This window comes from Lissotriton helveticus, chromosome 5_1 (genome assembly GCF_964261635.1).
Source record: "Lissotriton helveticus chromosome 5_1, aLisHel1.1, whole genome shotgun sequence".
NCBI classification, from domain to species: Eukaryota; Metazoa; Chordata; class Amphibia; order Caudata; family Salamandridae; genus Lissotriton; species Lissotriton helveticus.
This window is the reverse complement of record NC_136065.1, coordinates 820,390,556-820,413,373: the sequence shown is the minus strand read 5'-3', so window position 1 is coordinate 820,413,373 and position 22,818 is coordinate 820,390,556. Positions and strand designations below refer to the sequence as shown.

Below are 22,818 nucleotides of genomic sequence, written 5' to 3'. Positions count from 1 at the left end.
GTATTTTTAGGGTTCAGGGTCAGTGTCAGTTTTCAGTTTTTGGGTAAAGGGGTATTTTTAGGGTTCAGGGTCAGTTTTCAGTTTTTGGGTAAAGGGGTATTTTTAGGGTTCAGGGTCAGTTTTCAGTTTTTGGGTAAAGGGGTATTTTTAGGGTTCAGGGTCAGTTTTGGGTTTTTGGGGTACAGGGGTATTTTTAGGGTTCAGGGACAGTTTTGGGTTTTTGGGGTACAGGGGTATTTTTAGGGTTCAGGGACAGTTTTGGGTTTTTGGGGTACTGGGGTATTTTTAGGGTTCTGGGTTAATTTGTTTTTTTTTGGGGTACAGGGTAAAAAAATTTTTAAATTAATTCAATTAAATTAAATTATATTAATTACAATTAATTTAAAATAAAAAAATATTATATACTTACCAATACTTACGTTGTAATGGCATGCGTTGTAAAAGTACTTGCGTTGTAAAAACATGCGTTGTAATGATATGCGTTGTAAAAGTTTTTGCGTTGTAAAAAATTCGTTGTAACGGTATGCGTTGTAAAAGTATGCGTTGTAACGTCATACATCCCCTGGTTCCCTGTCCTGGCTCCAGCGTGTCTGGGGTAAAAAAAGACTAGCATCAAACCCTTTAAGAGTGTGCTCCGGCAGAGCCTTTGTAATGCGCAACTGTGGTAGGTAACAATTCCTTCCCCTCATCAAGTCAGAGATGGCACATTCTGCCAACACCTATTCATCCTTTGTGTCACTGTCTGTGAGCAATACACCAAGTCCAACTGCCAGCTATACCTAGACATGTCCCCAGGATACATGTTGCAGGCAGCAAATGGTTGGGAAAAGAAAATGCCAACTTTCTAAAAGTGAAATTTTCGGAAAGTGGCTTATCATCTGACTTTACCTTTAAAGAGGGTTTTAAATTACAAGTATTTAGACACTAAACTCAATATTCCTACTTGCTCTCAATTGAAAGCTATCACTTATTAGATGTAATAAGCTAACCCAATGTGATCCTACTAAAGAGGCAGACCTTGCAGTAGTGAAAAACATTTTAAGAGTTTTTAACTGCCAGGACATGTAAAAGTTAAAGTTTACGTCTAACGTTTTAAATACACTGCACCTTGCCCTGTGGCCTCTTTAGGACCTACCCTATGAGTGACCTATTTGCATTAAAAAGGAAGGTTTAGGTCTGACAAAAGGTTTAATTTGCCAGGTTGAAATGGTAGTTTAAAACTACACACACAGGCTGCAATGGCAGGCCTGGTACAGTTTTCAAAGGGCTACTTAAATGGGTGGTAAAGTCACTGCTGCGGGCCACTGCTAGTATCTAATTTCTATATCCTGGGTGCATGTAGTACCACTATACTAAGGACTTACAAGTAAATGTGCTAATTGGGTGTAAGCTAGTTTTACCATGTTTAGAGGAGAGATTACAGGCACTTTAGCGCTGGTTAACAGTGGTAAAGTGCACAGAATCTCAATGCCAACAAAAACAAGATCAGCTAAAAAAGTAGGAGTAAGGACACACGTTTGTGAAAAGACCACCCAAAGGCTGACGGGTCTAACACTGTGCAAATTAAATGTGCAGGCATGGTCCTTAAAGGACCTCCACACTGTAGCAAGGTGGCAATATTATGTGGTATATCTAGGAGGGCTTACCATGTAATATTAACACAATACCCAAATGTGGACCTCAGATTCACACTAGTAAGGAACATGTGCCCAGCATTTTACATTTCCAATAGTGACAAAAAGCAATGTATATGACCCCAAAAAAATTCAACAACAATTTATAAAATAGAGCAGATGTTTATATAAATTCTTCCAGAAAAACAAATTAATACAAGGCGGATAACCAGAGTTATCAATTTTAAAGTGTTCAAAAAATCAATACATTGCAGAGCTGTCAAATTTTACCATTGGGGTCAACGGGGAAAGTCACAGGGGACACTCAGTCATGTACAGGGTGAGTTCAATGGAACCCACTTGGGTTTAAGGTCTTGCAGGTCCACAGATAAAGCTTTGACAGTCAGATTTATTTTTACCTTGTCCTGGGAGTCAGGGTGCAGCGGTGACTTGGCTATCCTTGGTGCTGAAAAGGAGCCGCAGGAGCTGTCAAAAACAGTACTGGACTAAACAAAACTTGCATGTTGAGTTCAGAGGAGCCCCTTGTAAGAAAAACTTGGAGGGGTCCCTAGACCAGTAATCACCAGGTAGAGCAGCTCTACCTAGTTTGGGTGTCTTGGGTGCAGAGGTGTGCCTGGCTACCCGTGGTGCTGAACGGGACTGCGGGTGCCAGCTTTACCAGGTGGGACAATTAAGCCATCTTTGGGATACAAGAACTGGACAACTGCTCCACAGCAGTGGAGGAGGGAGTGATGCCAAAGATTCCCTCTGTGTGGGATGCCAAGTGAAACCACTAACTAACTTCGGTCTCTGCAAAGGTCAGAACTAGGTCCATCTGCTTCCAGGGGTTTTGGGAACACTGTAGAGGGTTGAGACTACCTGAGATCCAGGACTTAATGTCCCAGTAGGCACCTGGGTGGTTATCTTTGGGCTGGTCCACGAAGAAGCTTGGCAAACAGTCCATCTTTGGATCTTGGACGTGCAGTTTGTGCCTGCCAACGGTAGGGGCCTATTACCTTTAGTCCTATTGAGTCCTGGTGAAGTCTTTGGGTTGCAGAGGGGTTCCTTTTGGAACCGTTCTCTGGCCTGGGACGAGTGCAGCAGGGGCAGGGGGCTGCCACAAGTGCAGTACTTCATGCCTCGTCTTTGTGGTGTCCTGCCTTGTGCTGACATGGCTTCTTCTTTGTACTTTTCTTCTTCAGATCAGATGTGGAGTTCTGGTGTCAGGATGCCCCTCAAATCCTGGATTTAGGGGGTATTTAGGGGTATGAGGGCTAGTAGCCAACATGCTTCTAGTCCTGTGGCTAATCTGCCACTGAGGTGACCACATCCGGGTGGTGTATTTCACCAAACTACCAAGGACCCACTATTCTTGGGGCTTTTCAAGATGGCACAAGCCATACTCGGCTGTACAGACCCACTAGTCCGCCCTAGAGAAGTGGCTATGTTTTGTGGTCTGTATGCCTCCTGAATACCTAATTTCCTGCCTGCTCGCATACACGACTGCCTAGGTGCAGATGGGGGTCTTTGTCTCAGTGAGTGATAGCACTCACCAGCACAAGTTCAGAATTTTGTCTTGGTGGCATACAGGTCAGAAAGCCCGCCAACGCACATGGGAACTCGGTATCTCAGTGGGCAACCTCCGAGGATGTCACCTGAGTGCATGCCAGCTCACCCTCGACACGAGAATTGTGTCAGGAGTGAAAAAGCACGGTGTTCTATACTAAGCATGACCAAATTCAGTGGTAGCATTGTGGAGCTGGCTATCTCGGTTTTGTCCAGTAGCCAGTCCACATTGACCTATGAACCACCATTCGCTTACAGTAATCTTGAATGGCAAGGCTACTGTAGAGGCATATATGTCTGTACATATATGCCTTCACCATTAGGATAATACATCCTGACTCCTGGGCTTTAGGTAGTGAGGTGACTCTGTCACACATGAGGTGTGCAGAGTCGGACTTGAGCACAGAAGCTACTTGTGCAGTCCTTCAGACTTCACTTGGGTCACCGAGGGTGGCACAAATAGTGCTGCAGGCCTGCTGACCTCTTTAATACCCTTGCCCTGGGTACCTCTGGTACAATATACTAGGGACTTATGGGGGGGATTAAAGCTTCTTGCTAATTGTTGGGTGAATCAATTCACATTACCAATTAAAGGATATAGCACTGGCACTTGAGCCTGATTAGCAGGTCCCAGTGCACTTCCAGTTCTTAAACCACAGCATCTAGAGCAAAACGTGGGGGAATCACCATCCAAAAATTGCACTTTCCCACACACACCCTCACCTACACTTCTCCAGTACAGCATTCGTACACTTATCCTCGGGGCACTTTATTTGAGAAACCTAAGAGTGTGTGTCCATGTGGTTTTACTCCTACCTCTACCAAATGTATAATCTATATATATAAAAACGAATGTATGTCTGTCTGTCTGTCTGTCTGTTTGTCCTTTGTGCATTACTACACCATTCATCCGATCGCCATGAAACTTTGGGAAGTTGTTGAGTGCACTCACGCGAAGGTTTCTGGCATACATTCCTTTAAAATATCGGCCCCCCAGGGCCCTCATAATCTTTTGAATACTGATGTACGCACAAGACGGAAAAACAAAAAATCGCGTATCCACAAGCACTCGAATAAATAAATAGAATTAAAACAGCATTCATCCGATCGGCAGGAAAATTTGGGAAGTTGTTGAGTATACTCCCACGAAGGTTTCTGGCATAATTTTTTTTTAAATATCGACCCCCCAAGGCCCTCATAATCTTTCGAATACTGATGTACGCACAAGACGGAAAAACAAAAAATTGTGTATCCACAAGCACTCGAATAAATAAATAGAATTAAAACAGCATTCATCCGATAGCCAGGAAACTTTGGGAAGTTGTTGAGTACACTCCCGTGAAGGTTTCTGGCATAATGGTTTTTTAAATATTGGCCACCAGGGCCCTCATAATCGTTCGAATACTGATGTACGCACCAGACAGAAAAACAAAAAATTGTGTATCCACAAGCACTCGAATAAATAAATAGAATAAAACAACACTTTGAAATGTTTTCCATATTAAAATGAATATGTTTCAATAAAAAATGACACAATGTTTATTGAATGTTATCATAACGAGTTTCCTTGAATTTCCTTTCTTCGGAGATCGCAGCAACGCGCGACGGTAAGCTAGTCTAGTGATAAAATAGATAGATCTCAGATGCAGGTGAGCAGATCCAATGTGCTTGGGGTTTTGCCCATGCATATGTGCTCCACCAACAGGAGCGGTGATTTGCACTATCAAATGTAAACACATGAGGAAATGCAGCATTGTAATCCTCTGGTGACTGTTAGTAGTATCTGTATACTGGTGCCACACTACCGCATGCCTCGGAATGTACCCTCTGATAGCTAATCTGGACTTCTCAACTGGTTGAACTTTTGTTTTTCTGTTCAAATCAACTAATCTTCTTGTCCCGCCGTTCATTTATCTGCCGAATTTGGCTACATTTACTAACAGGGACTGCATTGCTCTTATATAATGTTATTCTATTGCGCATAACTACATTTTTATGCACGTGGTACATTATTTGGTATTGTAGCTGCACTGCTTAGCTGTATTCTTAGGTGACTCCTTGATTGTCACTTATGTCACCTTGCAAACACGTTTTTTTTGTCTTGTACATAATGCTTTCAAATGCTTTTATTTGCATTTTCTTTTATGTGCACACCCTTGCTTTCTCAATCCGTTTGTGACTTGTTTTTGATGTTCTTTTTTGTCTTCCAAACCCAAACTTCTAATTTATTATTCCCTATTTACTTACAGACGCACGTCATCAAACGCTATGTTTGTGCATGGCAATGTTTATGATGTTCGACTGGGAAGAAGAGTTCTGTCTTTGCTTGTATAAAACATATTCTGTGGTTTGTTCCCACGATAATAGCATGCATGATGATGCTTGGTGTTCTTTATCTCAGTTCTTGTTCTCTGTCTTCTACAAGTCCTGTAGTCAGTACCTTTGAAGTTCCAACTCAAACATCTTTCCTTTGCCCAAGGGAATGTGGGTACCATGAATTAGTTTATGTCTGTATGACAGAGAGAGAAAAAGAGAGGGAAAGAAAGCAGGGCAGAAAGTGAGAGGGATAAGATTGCAGAAAGCAATCCATCTTCTCTGTATTTCAAGAATATCACCTTTGTTATGGGGAGGAGCAGTGGATCCCGACACTTGTGAATGGAAACATTTGTGTTTATCTCTCAGAGGGACTGGAGAGGGAGTTCAACTCAAAAGTGTATAGGACCTTATGTAATACAGACGTGGCCACCAGTCTCACGACCAACATTATAAGCAGCAACTCTAATTGTGTGAGAAAGGTGGGCATCTTGGTGGTGAGTAAGAGTGCAGCTCAATTTTTGGGAATATTGTTGCTAATATAGCATCCCTAATTATCTGTGTTCCTAGTCAGAAGGCTCCATTCAGCCAAAGTTGCTGCCTCCAGGCAGCGGTCACTCTATCACCCATTCTGTACTTAATACTTTAGACATTTACTTAACCCTCTTCGCCTGGGAGAATTGGCATATGTCAACTACATCTGTGTCTACTTACTGACTGACTCACATCAGCGAGCCGATAGTCAGAGTTTCAGTTCACATTTTACAATAGAAAGTCATAACATTATTTGCTGATTATTTTAGAAATCTGTGCACTTTTCTGGACTTCTGAATGGTTCTATACCTCAATTTGTTTGAGTAATTGGCTTCCACAACAACAAAAATGGAAGCCAAGCATTCGTTGAGAACTGGAAGGGTACTATTGCCTTATGTTTGCAGTTTCCTTAGCAAAGCTGACAGTCAAGCAGTCAAATGGATTTGTTAGAATTCCAGTGTAAGAAAGGGTGAGGAAGCCACTCAAGAATATTTCGGTGGCTCCACACCTGGATTTCACATTTTGAACTAAAACTCTGGTAGATTGACTTAATGGCTACAGTTCTAAGTGCTTTTACAGAATTCAGATTGCCAACAAGCTTTTAACTACATGGTCAGAAAGTTATTGTAGATACTTTTGATCATGGGACAGTGGTTTTTCCATCTTCAAGAAAGCCTATATGTAGGACGTCTTTAATTTGTGAAGGGAAAAGCTATAAATCCAACACGTTACCATAACAGCAAAGTGAAAGAAATGACTGCACAGGGTACATTAGTGAGTGGTGCAGTGCCTTAATGAGAGTCTAAGCTATTCAAACAGCAGACACTTCCTTTACAGAAAAAGTCAAAAATCAGCAATTAAAATGCTGTTGTACAGGGCTGGACAGTAAACTAAGCTCCATGGGCGGATTTCATAAAGTTTTGCGACTCTGCTCTCTGTTTTGAGCGAAGCGTTCAGCAAAAACACACCACCTATAGGGTGACCAGCGGTCCGTAAATTTCATGGACTGCCCGTAATTTGGGCCTCTTGTCCATTGTCCATGAGGAAGTCTTTCACAGGTGCCTTTTGTCCGTAATTTCAGACATTGGAGCGAGCTGCGCCCTGCAAGCAGCCTGAGAGTTCTGTAAATCAAAGGGTTATTTTTCTATCAGCCAAACCCTGAAAAATAATCAATTTGATCTCTGGGCCTTCTCTCACGTTAAATAAATATCCTCATTATATTACGACTCTTAGCCATTAATAACCTATCTGTTCTGTTCATAAATGTAACAAATCTTACAGTCACAGAAGCGAATTCTTCCCTCATACAAAAACTAATTCCTTGGTGACAAGTTCTGATGCCATATTGATGAAAAACATTACGAAGGCACTATCTACGTTCATGCACTAGGAAGAGGTAAGTGTTGGGTAAGAGAATTAGCAATTAGGTTTGCTGCAAGCACAATCTATTCCCGAATGAGGTGTCTGTCTATTTTGGTAATATATATTAGGGAGAAAGTAGCCCAGAATGTAATTGTAGTAGGCTCATTTTAAAATAGCCTTTAAGTCTTTAAGCCAATAGGGCGCTTATTGGGTGATATTTTAATGTCGTCATTGTGACACTTTGAGTGACACTTTATCAGGAATAGAGCTAAGCAGTTCTAACAATGAAGCAAGATAATGGAATACTTAGAACAATACAATGGTTTGGAAATAGCTCTTAAGTAGCTCATGATGAAAAGTGAGCTTGTATAAAAAAAACTTTACAGCTTTACCTTTCCCATCGCGCTTTCTGCGCTGACACACACACACACACTCTCTCTCTCCCTCTCTCTCAAATATTACAAAGTGTTCTTTTTAGTGTTGTTTTGCAAAGTGCAGGGCCTGTAAACATAAATGTATTATTAGCGAATCCACCACATTCTAGTATGTTAATAGAGCGATTGAAGTGAACCAAAACTACAATTCCCAGAATTTCTTATGTTTTTGAAGGACTACTCTAGACTGCTCCAAACATTTCGCAGTTACCACAAAAAGGGACTCATAATCAATGGCCATAGTTCTCTTCAGTTTTAAGGGTTGAATGGTTGAGCAAGTCCCTGTAACCATTTTAACCTTTGACCTTTATGTTAGGTACTGGTCTTAGCTGCAGGGGCTCAAACTATTGAGCAACCTTACTGTAAATGGTGATCATGTCAGTATATCTGAAACAGAATACAGTCCCTCAAGATCTCTCTTACGTGACAGGAATTAAAATATTCCCTCTGAGATAGAGGCTCGAATATTGAGATGAAGGCGACAGACCAGTGCTTAATTTGAACCAGTTGTTTCTGTTACTCAGCACCAGCACTTAATTGTCAACACTAGCACCTATGACAGCCTGCCAATTGGTGATGGTGTTTGTCTGATTTAGAAATTAGGACAAGATTATATTTAATTATTCAATCTATATTAAAAATGACTAATACCTACCACACCAAGCCATTCTTATAGCTTTGGGGACTTAGGCTTCACCGGAATTGCCACAATTGTAGGGATGTTATGGTTGTTAGTTGTATTGGTGCTGTCTTTGGCAGTGCTGTAGGGGCAATGGGTGATGCCAGCTCCAATGACGCCTTGACGAGGGCCCTGGTACTTATCTTATTACAAATTAAGCACTACAACAGACTGGATTGTCCTCGTGCGGTTAGGTATGGAATTTGGCTCCCCAGGAAGTACCGTACACAGCCACACTTAATTTTCATGAAAACTTTGCACTTAAATTTTCTCATGTCAAAGAAAAAAATAGGTGTAATATGATCATATTTGTTCAGAATTCCCGAAACATTCCAGTTGCAAAACCTCCAAATGGACCACAGATTCATGAAGACTTTTTAAACCGGGTAAAGATTAAATGAAAGCATTATTTTTTAATCTTTCATCTTTAAGTATATAGGCTTTCCATTGGGCCAGCATCTTTGAATTGATAAACTGAAGACACTGACAGAATACACTGGAGTCTCGGGGCGGCTCTTGTAGCTACAGGACTGTACCCCTCACACACCGGAGCCTAGAGGAGCTTGTACCTACAGGACTTTATTCCTTACACACAGGAGCCTCAGGTGGAGCTTGTAGCTACAGGACTGTACTCCTCATACACAGGAGCCTAAGGGAGCTTGTAACTACAGGACTTTATTCCTTACACACAGGAGCCTCAGGTGGAGCTTGTAGCTACAGGACTGTACTCTTCATACACAGGAGCCTAAGGGAGCTTGTAACTACAGGACTTTAGTCCTCACACACAGGAGTCTGGGGGGAGGTTGTAACTAAGGTGACCAACCATCCGTAAATTTCATGGATTGCCCGTTATTTGGGCCTCTTGTCCGTTGTCCTTGAGGAATTCTTTCACCAACGCCTTTTGTCCGTAATTCTAGACATTGGAGCGAGCTGTCCCTCTGCAAGCAATTGAGAGTTCTGTAACTTTTACAGCAGGGGTCAGCTTGCGCTCCTGCTGTGATCAGTGGCCTGCAGAAGCCCTCCCCGACCTGGCACAGGCTGCTATCAGCCATTATCATTCTGTATGTCGGCCTAATTATCACATACAGAATGATAATGGGCCCTCTTCTCAGTGACAGCATTTGCTGGACCTCCTCCTGCCAAAGCCCAGGGCATGGCAAACTGATTTTGTTTATGGGCTCTTGTCACCTCACCAGGGGCCAAGCTATGGGGAGGTGGAGGTTTCATCTTGGCGCGTGTTACCCAGGAGCATCCACTGTTAGCCTCTTAAACTGTCACACAAGCAGTGATAATGGTACAAATAAAATTGTCCTTTATTATTTATTCGTTTTGCTCCAATAGTGCAAAGTTTCTGCATTTGTGTCAATAATATTTTCATGTTTACCTTGCCCCCACCTCACCCCTGTCCCCACCCCGCCACCCCCCTTGGGATGATTGACCGGATCAGCTGTTTTTAGGGCTCGGACTCCTTCCCAGTGAAACTGGGAGGAGTTTGAGAACTAATGTTAAAGGAGAAAAAAGAAGAAGTATCTCCTAGGGCCTTGGAGAGAGAAATTCCAGACATTCCTTAGCGTTTTCTGTCATCTGGTCAGTGATTCGTCTTCCTTGTGTTTTCGTTTTAATAGGCTTGAAGTGATAGGGTAAATGTAGTTTAGTTCCGCCATTTTGGGCATATTTCGTGCGTGCTCGCGCTAAGAAGTACATAAATTATAATTAGGAGCTGTCAGCGTGCCTCCGTTAGTGAATCCAGATGGCCGGGCGCGTTCACAATTCTGCAGCTCTCAGCGCGCAGCTTCCTGAGAGGACCGTGATAACATGCCCATGGTAAACTAGAGCTACATTTCCCAAGTTTGTCGTGGACTGCGAGAGGTAACTACGTGGAAACAAAAGGAGCCGAGCACCCTTGGCGCCCAGGCGTAGGCGCATGCCTCCTTAAGGCGCTAGCTGGCTCAGGATACGGAGCAACCAAAACACACGGCGCTTCGGAAAGAATCCCGCGCAGCCCATTAAACGCTGCCGCCAGATAGCAAGGGCCGGTAATGAGGACTTTCGAACAGAAATCTAGTTTCCTGGCATGCGCTCAGACCGCAAGGGACGGGCCTGCACACTTTTCTGTTCCAGTTTCTTTCCGACATTTTCGCCAAATTGTCCATGCGAAATAAGCAGTATTTCCGAAAGGTGTTTTTGTTTATTTAACTGAAGAATTGGAAACTTCAGGACCAATTTATTTATAATTGCACAATCCATCACACAAATCAATATGATTCGTATACTCACACTTCTTAAGACATTTTTATTTCTCTGAAAGGGATTCCTGAGATGCACACTCGTAGAACTCTGCAGCGCGTTACAGAGCGGGTTTCTCCCTCCACATACTGTCTTGTAATTTAGTTTCGCATTGTACCTCGCTACATTCCTGCAGGTACGTACCCTCGGTTGAAGCTGTGCACTGAACATCTGATCTGAACAGAGCTTCTCCGACCTCCAGGACGTTTCTTGCAGCTTCGTGTAGACGGAGCCCAATATCCATCAGACACAACTACATTTTCCGGGTCTGTCTCACGAGAAAAGCAGGGCCATCAATTTGCAGTGATCTGGCTTGTGTCAGCCGCGGGGAAGCAGTTTTATTTGCAGGGCCGTGCGGTCCTGTGGGCGCAGTCTGCAGGAGGCCCCACATAGGCAGCGGTTGTCTGAAGCCCCCACTGCAGGTTATAGAGTGACCTCGGGGCCTCCCCAGGACACATCTGCAAACACAGTATCCCTCCCAGAACCAGCAAGGTAAAGCGCAATATCACAGCGCCTAGCGCTCCGAAGGAATGAATGACGCAGTTAACAGCGAGGCCGTGTATACGAGCACGAAGGGCGACAAGGCCGTGAGTAACGTCCAGACTGCTGTACGTGGAGAATAAGTGTTTTTAAAGAGAGAGCCGCCATAACAAAACGAATGCGACATGACATGGCCGCAATGCAAAATATACGGATATATCTTCAAACGGAGACTGCGTTTCAGCATTTGTAGTGAGTTAAAGGGTGCAGAATTAACAGCAATTATGGCGCAGTTCAAGGACTGCGCCTCGTGAGGAGAGGTAGCCCAGTTTCTACTATTCTCGCATTGTACATTTGGAGATCTCACAAAGCCGTGTGACCTGGGGCAGGCTGATGTGTGGCCCCGCGACCACGTAAAAACTAAAGGCTTGGTTTAGAGTTTAGCCAATGATCTGCCTAGTTATAACTGCATTAGAATATCAGAGACTGTAATAAGGCAGGCAGGTTGCAAACAGAACACATAACCCCCCTGTAATATAAACGACCTAAATATAATCCAGCGACTGAAGCCGCACTAGTAAACATTAAATACATTTTTGCAAACAGCGTGCCCCTTATGTAAAGCGTGTAATAGAAGCACCCGTCATGCACAGCGCTGCAGCTACGTATGCACACTCTTTGAACTCTCAAAAGTAACTGACATACAACGAAATTCAATTCAAATACTTCTGTAACGAAATCCTGTATGAGCTGGCATCGCACCTTCTTCATCAAACAATGGAAAGGTGCATGCATGTTTACAGAAATAGAGTGGCAGTCTCATCGAACGTGGACCTATAGAGTATGGTGCTAAAATACAGTCAACGTTTGTAGACATCCGTGCAACTGACCACTGGTAAGAATGCATTATGAATACATCCGATGTTGCACGGATGTCTACAAACGTTGATATATATATATATATATATATATATATATATATATATATATATATATATGTATATACATATATACACACACATTATGTAAATAATATATATATGCATGTCCACACAGCTGCATATCCACATACACAGTGCTTTTATTTAACAAAATGCAGTGGTATAAGCCTATAGGTCCTAGGGATCCGTAAATATGAACAAGACATCCCAGTCCCTGTGAAACATAGGTTTCATCATCATGATCGACAGCCGCTGCCATCTCTCTACTGTCCATTGGTTAATCAACATTCTATCCAGAGGTAAACACAATCTGTACATCCCAATTACAACCCGCGCCCACTCTCTGCTGCACCTACTGGAGAATAGCTTTAGCTATGTCTCCTTTCTATGGACTCAATGTGTGTTTTTTTACCAGTGCACATGATAGTTTCCAAAATTCTACATTTTTAAATGAGAAATTTAGTAACGCTTTGATTTTACGACGAACTCGTGCTTTATGAACGTGTCTTCATATTCACAGGGACGGGTGCGGTGCCACGTAGAACGTGAGCTATGCAGACATAAGTGCAGTGCCACCAACCTTGCAATGTTTAAGACACACGTGCTTGCAGCGCCACAAGGCTTCAAACGTGCAGACTTTACAAATGCATACAGTCGCAGGGCCGCCATACACTTCCAATTTTACAGACCCGCGTGCAGTACCACCACCACTAGCACTACCACTACCGGTACCACCACCAGTACTACCACTACCATTATTACCACCAGCAGTACTACCACTACCAGTACCACCACCAGTACCACCACTACCAGTACCACCACTACCAGTACTACCACCACCAGTACTACCACCACCAGTACTACCACTACCAATACCACCACCACCACCACCACCACTACCAGTACTACCACTACCAGAACTACCAGTACCACTACCACCACCACCAGTACCACCATCACCAGTACTACCACCACCAGTACTACCAGTACCACCACCACCACCAGTACTACCACCACCAGTACCACCACCACCACCAGTACTACCAGTACTACAGGCACCAGTACTACCACTACCACCACCACCAGTACTACCAGTACCACGACCACCAGTACTACCACTACCAGTACTACCACTACCAGTACTACCACCACCAGTACTACCATTACCAGTACCACCACCTCCAGTACTACCAGTAACACCACCACCAGTACTACCACTACCAATACCACCACCACCACCACCACCACTACCAGTACTACCACTACCAGTACTACCAGTACCACTACCACCACCACCAGTACCACCATCACCAGTACTACCACCACCAGTACTACCAGTACCACCACCACCACCAGTACTACCACCACCAGTACCACCACCACCACCAGTACTACCAGTACTACAGACACCAGTACTACCACTACCACCACCACCAGTACTACCAGTACCACGACCACCAGTACTACCACTACCAGTACTACCACTACCAATACCACTACCACCACCAGTACTACCACCGCCAGTACCACCACCACCAGTACCACCACCACCAGTACTACCACTACCAGTACTACGGCCAGCAGTACCACCACCACCAATGCTACTGCTCACCACCAGCCATCAGTGCACAATTTCTACAGGCAGTCACGGCCATCAGTACATGCATCGATTGTTACACATCCACAATTAAGTATTGTAGCAATCTCAGTATGGTACACTTTAGTTTTAAACATATTCATGTAAAAACACAGCATGCCACCATTGCTACAATTATAATCTAACACACATAATTCCACTACACACCACATTAACACACTCCATAACACTTAGCAAAAATACATTACCATTTACAATGCCATTAGCTCAAACTCAAATAAATCCGAGCCCGATTGCATTTCTAATGCTTGTTTTTAATGGGAGAGAGGGGGTGTGTAAGATATGTGAAACCTTCAGCTTTTGATCTTTTTTTGGGGGGGAATATGCAATTGCAGGTGTTTAAGTTTTACTCATAGATGCAAGGTTATCTCAACCTAATATAGACTTATTTTGACTTGTACTTGTGTTGGTTGTCTATTTACTTATGTAATATTGTGCGTTCTCCACTGATGTGTCTGTAAAACGTACCTTTTGTCCTGAATTTGTGTCCTGAATTCTGACCTTCTGTCCTGAATTTTTGTCCTGGATTTTGATCCTTTGTCCTGAATTTTTACACTCACTGTCCGGAATTTGCACCTATGCCAGTTGGTCACCCTAACCACCTATGCCGCATGGCAGAGTTTACTGGCACTCACCTCCCACTTTAACATACCTGTGCAAGGACAAATGTTCACGATATACGATATAGTTCACAATATAACGTATGAGATGTACCTAGTGGCAAGTTTCCAGTCAGGTGGCTCATGGACAGTATGAACGTACTTATGTTCAGTTTGTAGAGGGTTGCTCTTTTGTGCTAAATTTTTCCTCACAACAGCGGCCCTCTGTACACTATTTCCAATTAGAATAAAATAACAAGAATCGAGGCCGTCTTTAGCAAATGTTTCCATATTGCCCAAACCCAACCCACAGACTGTCTCACTGTTTCCTGAAGAAGCCAAACTGAATGCTCAGCTAAACACAAGTTAACATAATAATGAATGTTAATAAGTAGCATGTCAGAAATGTGCATCTTCATGTATGAGTGCCTATTAGTGCATGACTTGGCACTCTGCATGAAGGGTATCCCCAGTAAACATGGAAAGAGGACTGGGGAAAGAGTAGTAAATGATGCGGTTCTTCCCAGCCCTTTATCGCTTCGGCCATCATGAAAGATAGAACTAACACAATCGAGAAACTTTGGGCGAGGGACATTTCTTAATGGGTGACCTAACATCATTCTTAACTCTTAAGTCGATAAAATGAGAATCGAGAATGAGCAGTTTAGAAATGTAGCGCGCCACTGACTTCACAAATCATCCTTGAGGCGTAGGCTTGCATCTGTGGTTTCAGAAAAAATGAAAACTAGCCATGGGTCTAATGCTGCTTGAGTAGAAGCTAGATGTCTCATTAGCTGTCCATTCTTAATGTCTACGGATGAAACTGGCCACTGTGGCCAATCTGGATTGTTTGCTGAATGTTCCCTGATCCAACATGGACGCCCTCTTCTAGTGCTTCGCTTCCATTCCATCTATGATGCAATCACTCCAGGCACCCTGCCCCTCTGTTTGGGGAAGTGCCGTCATGGACGAACTAACTACGCCCACTATCCCTGGGCGCATAAGAATAATGTAGTCAATGGAAGAAATGGCAAAGCTGCCATTTATATCGGTAAACTTATACACATCTAAGGTGTACCTCAAAATTGCCAGGAACTGCTTATTTTGAAAAGCAGGCAACTCGGTGCCATATATAATTACTAGCTCACAGACCTCCGCGGAATTCCACGGAGGAAGGGGGGGGGGGGGTAACTCCGTGGAATTCCGTGCAGTGGAACTCCGCAAGGTCACCCCCAGGCCTACTGTTGTACCAGAAATGTAAACGCATCAAACAACACAGACTGAGTCTCAAGATATATGTCACATTTGCAGTTTAACAAAAGCACTAATTGATGCCACCATCAGAAGAACTTTAATAGAACACAAATGGGACAATTTAACCTCCTCAAAATGCCCAGCCGTAATGGCCTTAACGGAGAACCAACCAAACCACACAATGGTAAACGATGAAAAACAGAAAAGAGTCAATGGCTGAATGGGAATGGCTCAAAGCCTGCTGCCTGTTGTTCTTGTACGTTTTTCGAAGACGTGATAACAGAAGGTGTGTCAGACAAACAACATTTAGTGCAGCCAGAATCACAAAGGAAATAGCTATAAACCAGTGCCCATGGGTCCTTCAAACCGTATGGGAATCTATGCAAAGCAGAGACTGATTGTAGGGCGACAGAATAGGTAAAACAAAAACTGCATTAACACAGCGTGCCTTTTTTATAATCCCACTCCATGTACCACCCTAAAAACGGATGGTAGCAGAAAGTGTGAATAAAAGAAAATGGCATTTGATTTGAAATGGAAATGACAATTTTTCTTAAACCTGATCACGCATGAGCAGATTATCATCAGCCCGCCCCCCCTCCATTTACGGGCTGTAAAAGTGTTGACCTTTTGAAACGCTAATGAATTTACAGTGCGTTTTAGGGAAGCTGAAATGCAGACTGCAGCTTCCCTAACTGCCCATATCCGGGAACACGCCAAGCTGGGATGTCAGCGAGGCAATATTTATGCTCGAGCTTTGTTGCCTGGAGATGCGGTTTGTTATTCGCTGCGTTTTGTGACGCTCTAACAGGATGCCAGCTTTAGGGTGTAACGGAATTTACACAGTAAAAATAATCAATGAACAATGTCGGCGTATCGCCCTAGATTACATGCACGTCCCATTTCAAGTGAAATATCGTCTTCAGTGTAATGCTGTTTAGGCAGCATTTCAGCATTGGAGAATGGATTCTTCTAAGTGATATGTAACTGTGGCCGTTAAAAATAATTCAAATGAAGCCTGGTTTTATACAAGGTGGGAAATAGTGAAATAGGCTTTTTATAGCTCTGCCAATACAGCGGTCAGTCGCACTGAAATGAAGCACGCTCTCTAAGGATGTAGAAATGTGCATAGACCAAGCAGCTGGCAAATATTCATTTCCAGAGTAACTGTGAGTCACAGTTGCCTGGGGTCCATGCAGTGCTTAATTTGTAAAATATGAAGTGCAGGTGCTCAAATGTTTTTCAGAGGCCACGCCTACTTTTCACTGGCTCCACCCACTTCATCCACTGGCTCCACCCACTTACTAAATTAGCTCCACCCACATCATCAACGGGTCAGAGCCAGGGCACTCCACACTGCTGTTCATTTGATCTTATCCTCCCCCAGTGGTGCTTCATATTCAGTAGGTCCCAAAGTGCTGATATATATTGGTCACAGCCAAAGAGCACTGCTCTGTTAAACCAGAGACCTCAAGCCATCGAGAATAACGCAATTTTAGATGTCTTATCAAGACAGCCTCTTTTTAGGCATAGTGGCCATTTTTGGAAACCGAGCAATGATAGGTGTCAGTCAGAATTGCGGAGTTGCAGACAAGACATAGCCAGGGGGCTGCATTGTAATGGACATGCCCCACTGTCATCAATCATCCTAATCAACGTGTTCACAAGTGCATGTTGCCCTCAGCAGCAATGGCGCTGTGGTGTGCCGGCCGGGCTATGTCACTCTGTAAGGTGTAGGTGGCCTCAGCAGCCCATGTGTGACTTCACTTATGCGCCTGCCCGAGGCCACCCGGTGGCCATCAGGAGGGCGGGCCCTTAGTCACGGAGGGCTGCCCCCGCCCTCCCCCAGCTGGTAAGTTGGCCACCCCTCCTCAGGGCATGTTGCCTAGGTGGAGGGGGGCGGTCTGGTGACGCACGTCCGGGGGCACGGGCAGGGTGAGGGTATATCTCACCCCCCGGCCATTGTGCGGCCTCTTTGGCGCTCCGGACGTTGCGGCAGACACGTCGGGACACTCTTTTTATCCTCGTCCTTCTGGCCGAGGTGGTCGTGCCGAGGAGTAGCCGCGATCGTAGGACGCCGGGTCCCTGGTCGGTATCGGGTATTCGGTGAGTGGTAGCGTTGGTGCGGGGCATCAACAGCCTCCTCCCGTCGGCCGCAATACATTCGTGCCCGGCATTGTACGGTATTGGTGTTGGAGTGTGGGCCGAGTTTCAAGTTTCGCCGCATTGGCAATGGGGGCAGTAGGGTGCCCGTCCGGATCTCCCGCTCTGTGGAGCACTAGAAATTGTTCGCTGAGGGATCAGAGCGGGTTTGAAGGTCCTCCGGAGATGCATTTGCGGCGGGAATAGCTGCGCGTGTGCATTTAGATGATGATAGGTTTTCACCCCTGAAGGTTCCGGGGCATGGATGACCTGGGCGGTTGCAGCAAGATGACCTTACAGACAAGCCAGATTAAAGTTGTTGTTAGGGCCTATTCAGTTACAGTTGCATATGCAGGGTTGGTACTGATAGTCGGGGAAAGTTAGAAATACAGGACACCGTGTGGGATGTAGTCGCCCTAGTGCCTGGCAAGATAGTAATTACGGAGGAACATTGTCGAGGCCCCCGGCTGTTATTAGGGTGAAGCGGGCCTCTGAGGCCTACATCCCTACGTGTCCAATTATTAGTTATAAGGTTTTATAGGGTGATCACGTTAGCTATGCCCCAGTGTAACGCCGTTGTGCACCAGTGTATGCCTTTTAATGTGTCTATGGTTTTATGATGGGATTAAAATGTTGATTGGTCGATTGTGAGCTCCAGTGGCGCAATCGGTTAGCGCGCGGTACTTATACAGTAGTACTTGCATTGAGGCATGCCGAGGTTGTGAGTTCGTGCCTCACCTGGAGCAGCTTACTGGTTTTGCATAAACCATTTCCTAAAAGTAAAGATTAAACTCAGGGTAAGGACGGCCCTTGCTACAGAGTCGGGCGAGTGGGGTGTAGTGACCTGTAGAGGCCTTCTACGTCATAGAGCTGTGACCTTTCGGGCGCCTTCAGCCAGTGCCGCGAAAGAGAACCCCCACTTTTATAATCGTGTGAGGGAAGCATTGGCACGTTGCCACATGGCCGCGAGTGTTTTATTTGTGCTTGCATTCCAATATCGAGCACGGTGTTGGACTCAGCACGTGAGCCTCTCGCCAACAGGCGTTAAATGTGAATACTGTCTACGGGGTTAGGAGGGCATTGAAGTAAATGCTCATTTGCCACAAAATGGGTGTCGTTTCAATTATAACACGTGGCTTTGCATGTACAGCAGGATGTATAAGTCTATGATGTGCGCAATTTTGTGGAGGGGTCCGTATTTACAGTGTGCGTGGTATCATGGGGCCATAGTACCACGGCCCATTCGTGTCACTTCTACGTTTTCACCCGGCTCTGCATATTTTAGCGTGAGGCTGGTGTGTTACCGTATTTACGATCATTGGAACATAGTACCTCGAGGCCCCAGTGTGTGTCTTATTCATTTAACACGTGGCATTGCATGTCCAGCGCGATGGGTAAGCCTATTATTGCGCGAGTGAGTTTTGGTGTCTGTATTTACTAAGGGGGTATTGTGTATTGGGGTCATTGTATCCTTAGGCCCTATCGAGTGTCTTGCTCAGTTTAACACGTGGCATTGCTTATTTCAGCGCGATGGGTAAGCCTACGTGCGCAAATGTGTCGACTGTGTCCTTACTTAAAAATGGTGTGTAGTATCATTACCTCGAGGCACAATCGGGTGACTAATCATGTTTACACAGGGCATTGCATTTCCAGCGCGATGGGTAAGCCAATTCCGTGCGCAATCTTGTAGATGGTGTCCATATTTACAAATGGCGTATAGTATCTTTGGGCCTCAGTATCTCGAGACCAATCGAATGACTTATTTCTTTACACGTGGCATCGCATATTTCAGCGCGAGGGGTAAGCCTACTACGTGCACACATTTGTTGTTTGTGGCCGTATTTTCAAATGGTTTTTGGTATCATGGGCCATAGTATCTCGAGGCCCAATCGAATTATCCATTCATTCACACGTGTCTCTGCATATTTCAGCACGAGAGGTAAGCCGATCTCGCGCGCATTTTGGTTACCAGTGTCCTTATTTGAGTATGGTGAAGAGTATCAATATGCCGTAGTATCTCGAGGCCAGTGGCGCGATTTGTTTGGGCTACTACGCAATCACGATCAGGTCCTCGGGCAGATCAGTGTTGAGGTGCGATCTGCCTTTAAGATTTGATCCTGGCTATCTCAGCAGGTCTGCTGTAGACGAGGCGCTAGACAGCGAGACATGAGCAATCCCGCTAGCAACAATTATGATATGCGTTTGCGGGTAGGGAGGTGTGCATTTTCCATGGATGATTGCTTACGGCTCAGAGCGGTAGGACTACCAGCTGTTAACACTTGTGAAAATGTATCACTTGTCCGGTTGTACTGGAGCGCAGTTTTTAGAATGTGTCATAGCTCTTATTTCAGGTTGCTCGGTCACTGTAATGCAGGGTCCATCAGCGCAGTTACATGTCGCATGGACAGGAGTCCGCAACGCGATGTGTAACTGCGCATTTATAGGTTCGTTGGACACGAGTATTTCCCGGTTGTGGCGTTCCAGGTTGTTTGGTATTGTTCACTGGGGTACTTCGTGGGTGATGTATGCCTTGGCGTCTGCCATCATTACATGCGGGACACAAGGCCTGCTTGTACAGGCGTGGCTTGGCATGGGTTCAGTCTAAGTGCAGTTGTTGGGGGTGGGTGCCGGATGCGAGACATTGCCCGTGGATCCCCACCTCCTCGGGACGGTTGAGGCCACACGGTTCCCGCGATATCCCAACGAGAGGCCACCTTCCACGCTGAAATGGAGGCTGTCCTATCTTTGGAGTTCATTACATGGCCAGTTATTTTATTAACATGCTATTTTGTTTTCGCCGACTGACGCTGAGGTCTCAAAGCGCTCTCAACGGGTACAGTATGTCACACGTGGAGGGGGAAATATGTGAAGTAAGTAAGTTACAAAGCTAACCCTATTGCCACACGGCTATGTGACAGTAGATAGCGTCCGAGTGTCAAGAAGTAGCGAATGTACATTGCTGGGTCAAGTCTACGTAGAGGTCGCGATACATGAGTACCCGGTTGTAAATTTTCCTTTCCCCTGCACCATTGAGCTGGCAGGATCACGTGGATGATTGTGGGACTGGATGCGGCAACCCCTGTTTGTAAGTGGGGGGCTCACCATTAGGGAAGCGGTGAACCTATGTCTCTGCTTTCCTTTGGATATTGCCAGGTGTTCATGGGTAGGAATACTGATTCTCATTCCTTGCCCCATTCACGTGGGGGTTGAGTTCTCGCGTGTCGTGTAGTGGTTTCTTGCCCCTAGGCCGCGTCTCGGGGACGGATTCCTGGCCTAACCACTGCTTGCGCGGAGTGCAGGCTTGATAACTTAAGGGCGGCTTGAATAGGGTTTCCTTGTTTTTGGTTTGCATTTACATGCTGTGAGGTTAGTCAATTCCATTAAGTTGGGCAGAGTTAGCGCGGTTTAAGTGGTTTCCTGTCGCATGATCGCGTCACATGCATGCTATCGGTCACACCGTTTAGTTTGTGCGGCTTCGCAGGATCACGTCACGAGGTGATTGCGGTCATGTCAGAGTTGTGCTGAGTTTTGCGCCGCTTTACCAGATATTATCGCGGGATCGAGTGCACATGCTGGTAATGTCACCCACCCCTACCTTACTCACTAGTGTACAGATCATAAGCTGTCTTTCAAGAAAAGAGTGGCGCGTACATGTTACACAATCTTACCAAGCCCTGGCATGTACATTGTTCTTGGTGTCAGAGTGCCGCATAGAAGAACATTTTCGATTAATACAGGCCATGGTTCATGCTCCCTTCATGCTGCGGGGACGGACCGGTAGCGCTGCCTATCGATATGTGTTTTAGATAGCGCGGCCCTTACCCATAGGTGTCAGAGCGCATTACAGAGAATCAGTTGCACTACAGGGCCGCTGGGCTGATAATTCGATATTAGACAAACGTCTACAGTTGCTCATGAAAAGTGGTGACCGGAAGTGTGCTATGGCACAGGGATTGTGTACACCTGTATTGTAAGTGCTGCAGTGCGTGTGAGGCAACCAGGCTAGCTGCAAGCCGACACGGCTTGATATACTCAGTAGGTACATATCCTGGGGGCCTGCATATAGTTGAAAGGATATTCAATATGTTTAGGGGTCTGAATACCTGCAATTGAGGTGTGCGGTACATCAGGCTATCTGATAGTGTACCCCGCATATGGCCGCTAATGTGTAAGTGCGTCTGGGCGTCCCGGTGCAAGACGTGTGATACATCAGGCAGGCAGCAAGCTAGAACCGTTAGGGGACTATTGGGTACGTGTAACTGGGTGCCCATGTAGAGACGGGTGTCACCCCTGACAAAAAGTAGCTATTATGCATGAGGTATCAGTACGTACAGGTGACCGAGTATCCAGTGCTGGGGCTCATGCGACACACCAGCCTTTACTAGATCAAGCCGCCTTGCTGCATGATGCATGTAGTTAGGTGACTGAGCGCTTGTTGGTAGGGATGTGTGAGGCTCCAAACCCCGCATGCTGCGGTCGGAGGGCATGTATATGAGTGGTCATGCAGAGGTTTGCATGGAACAGACACAGTGGGAGGGGCGCGCTGCGTACATGTGAATGCGCGCCCGTTACCCGCAAGAGAGGTGCCGAGCAATGGTTCTGGGGCCCAGCAGACTTGTATGACTGCCGGGTCAAGGAGAGGCGCGTAGCTGTGCGCTCCGTGTACATGGATGTGTATTGATCCCTGCTCTTGCGCTTTGAAGGCCATTGGGAGCGTTCCACAAGCATTTCTGGACTCCATCCAACATTATCTCATCCTGGGACAGTGCCGCGATATGTCAGACTCCTGGGCGCTCATTGTGTGGGGCCCTCACTTAGGGGTATTATCTGATTGCCCTGTCAGGGAATGGGTCCCTGTATGGAAGTCCATCCTGGATGTGCCTATATTAGAACAGTAGAAAAGCCTAGGTCTAGCCCTGAGCTAAAAGGACATATATAACCCATGCGCATAACGATCC

At 45.3% G+C, this 22,818-nt stretch overlaps 1 protein-coding gene and 1 non-coding gene across 2 annotated transcripts in view; both read left to right on the top strand.

Annotated features, from left to right (window-relative positions):
• The window catches only part of GRID1 (glutamate ionotropic receptor delta type subunit 1), a 2,290,275-nt gene that overhangs the window by 740,161 nt on the left and 1,527,296 nt on the right, over positions 1 to 22,818 (top strand). The gene's annotated exons all lie outside the window — the stretch shown is intronic.
• Positions 18,512 to 18,606, top strand: TRNAI-UAU (transfer RNA isoleucine (anticodon UAU)). Its single transcript has 2 exons — positions 18,512 to 18,549; positions 18,571 to 18,606. It is a non-coding gene; the product is annotated as a tRNA-Ile (tRNA).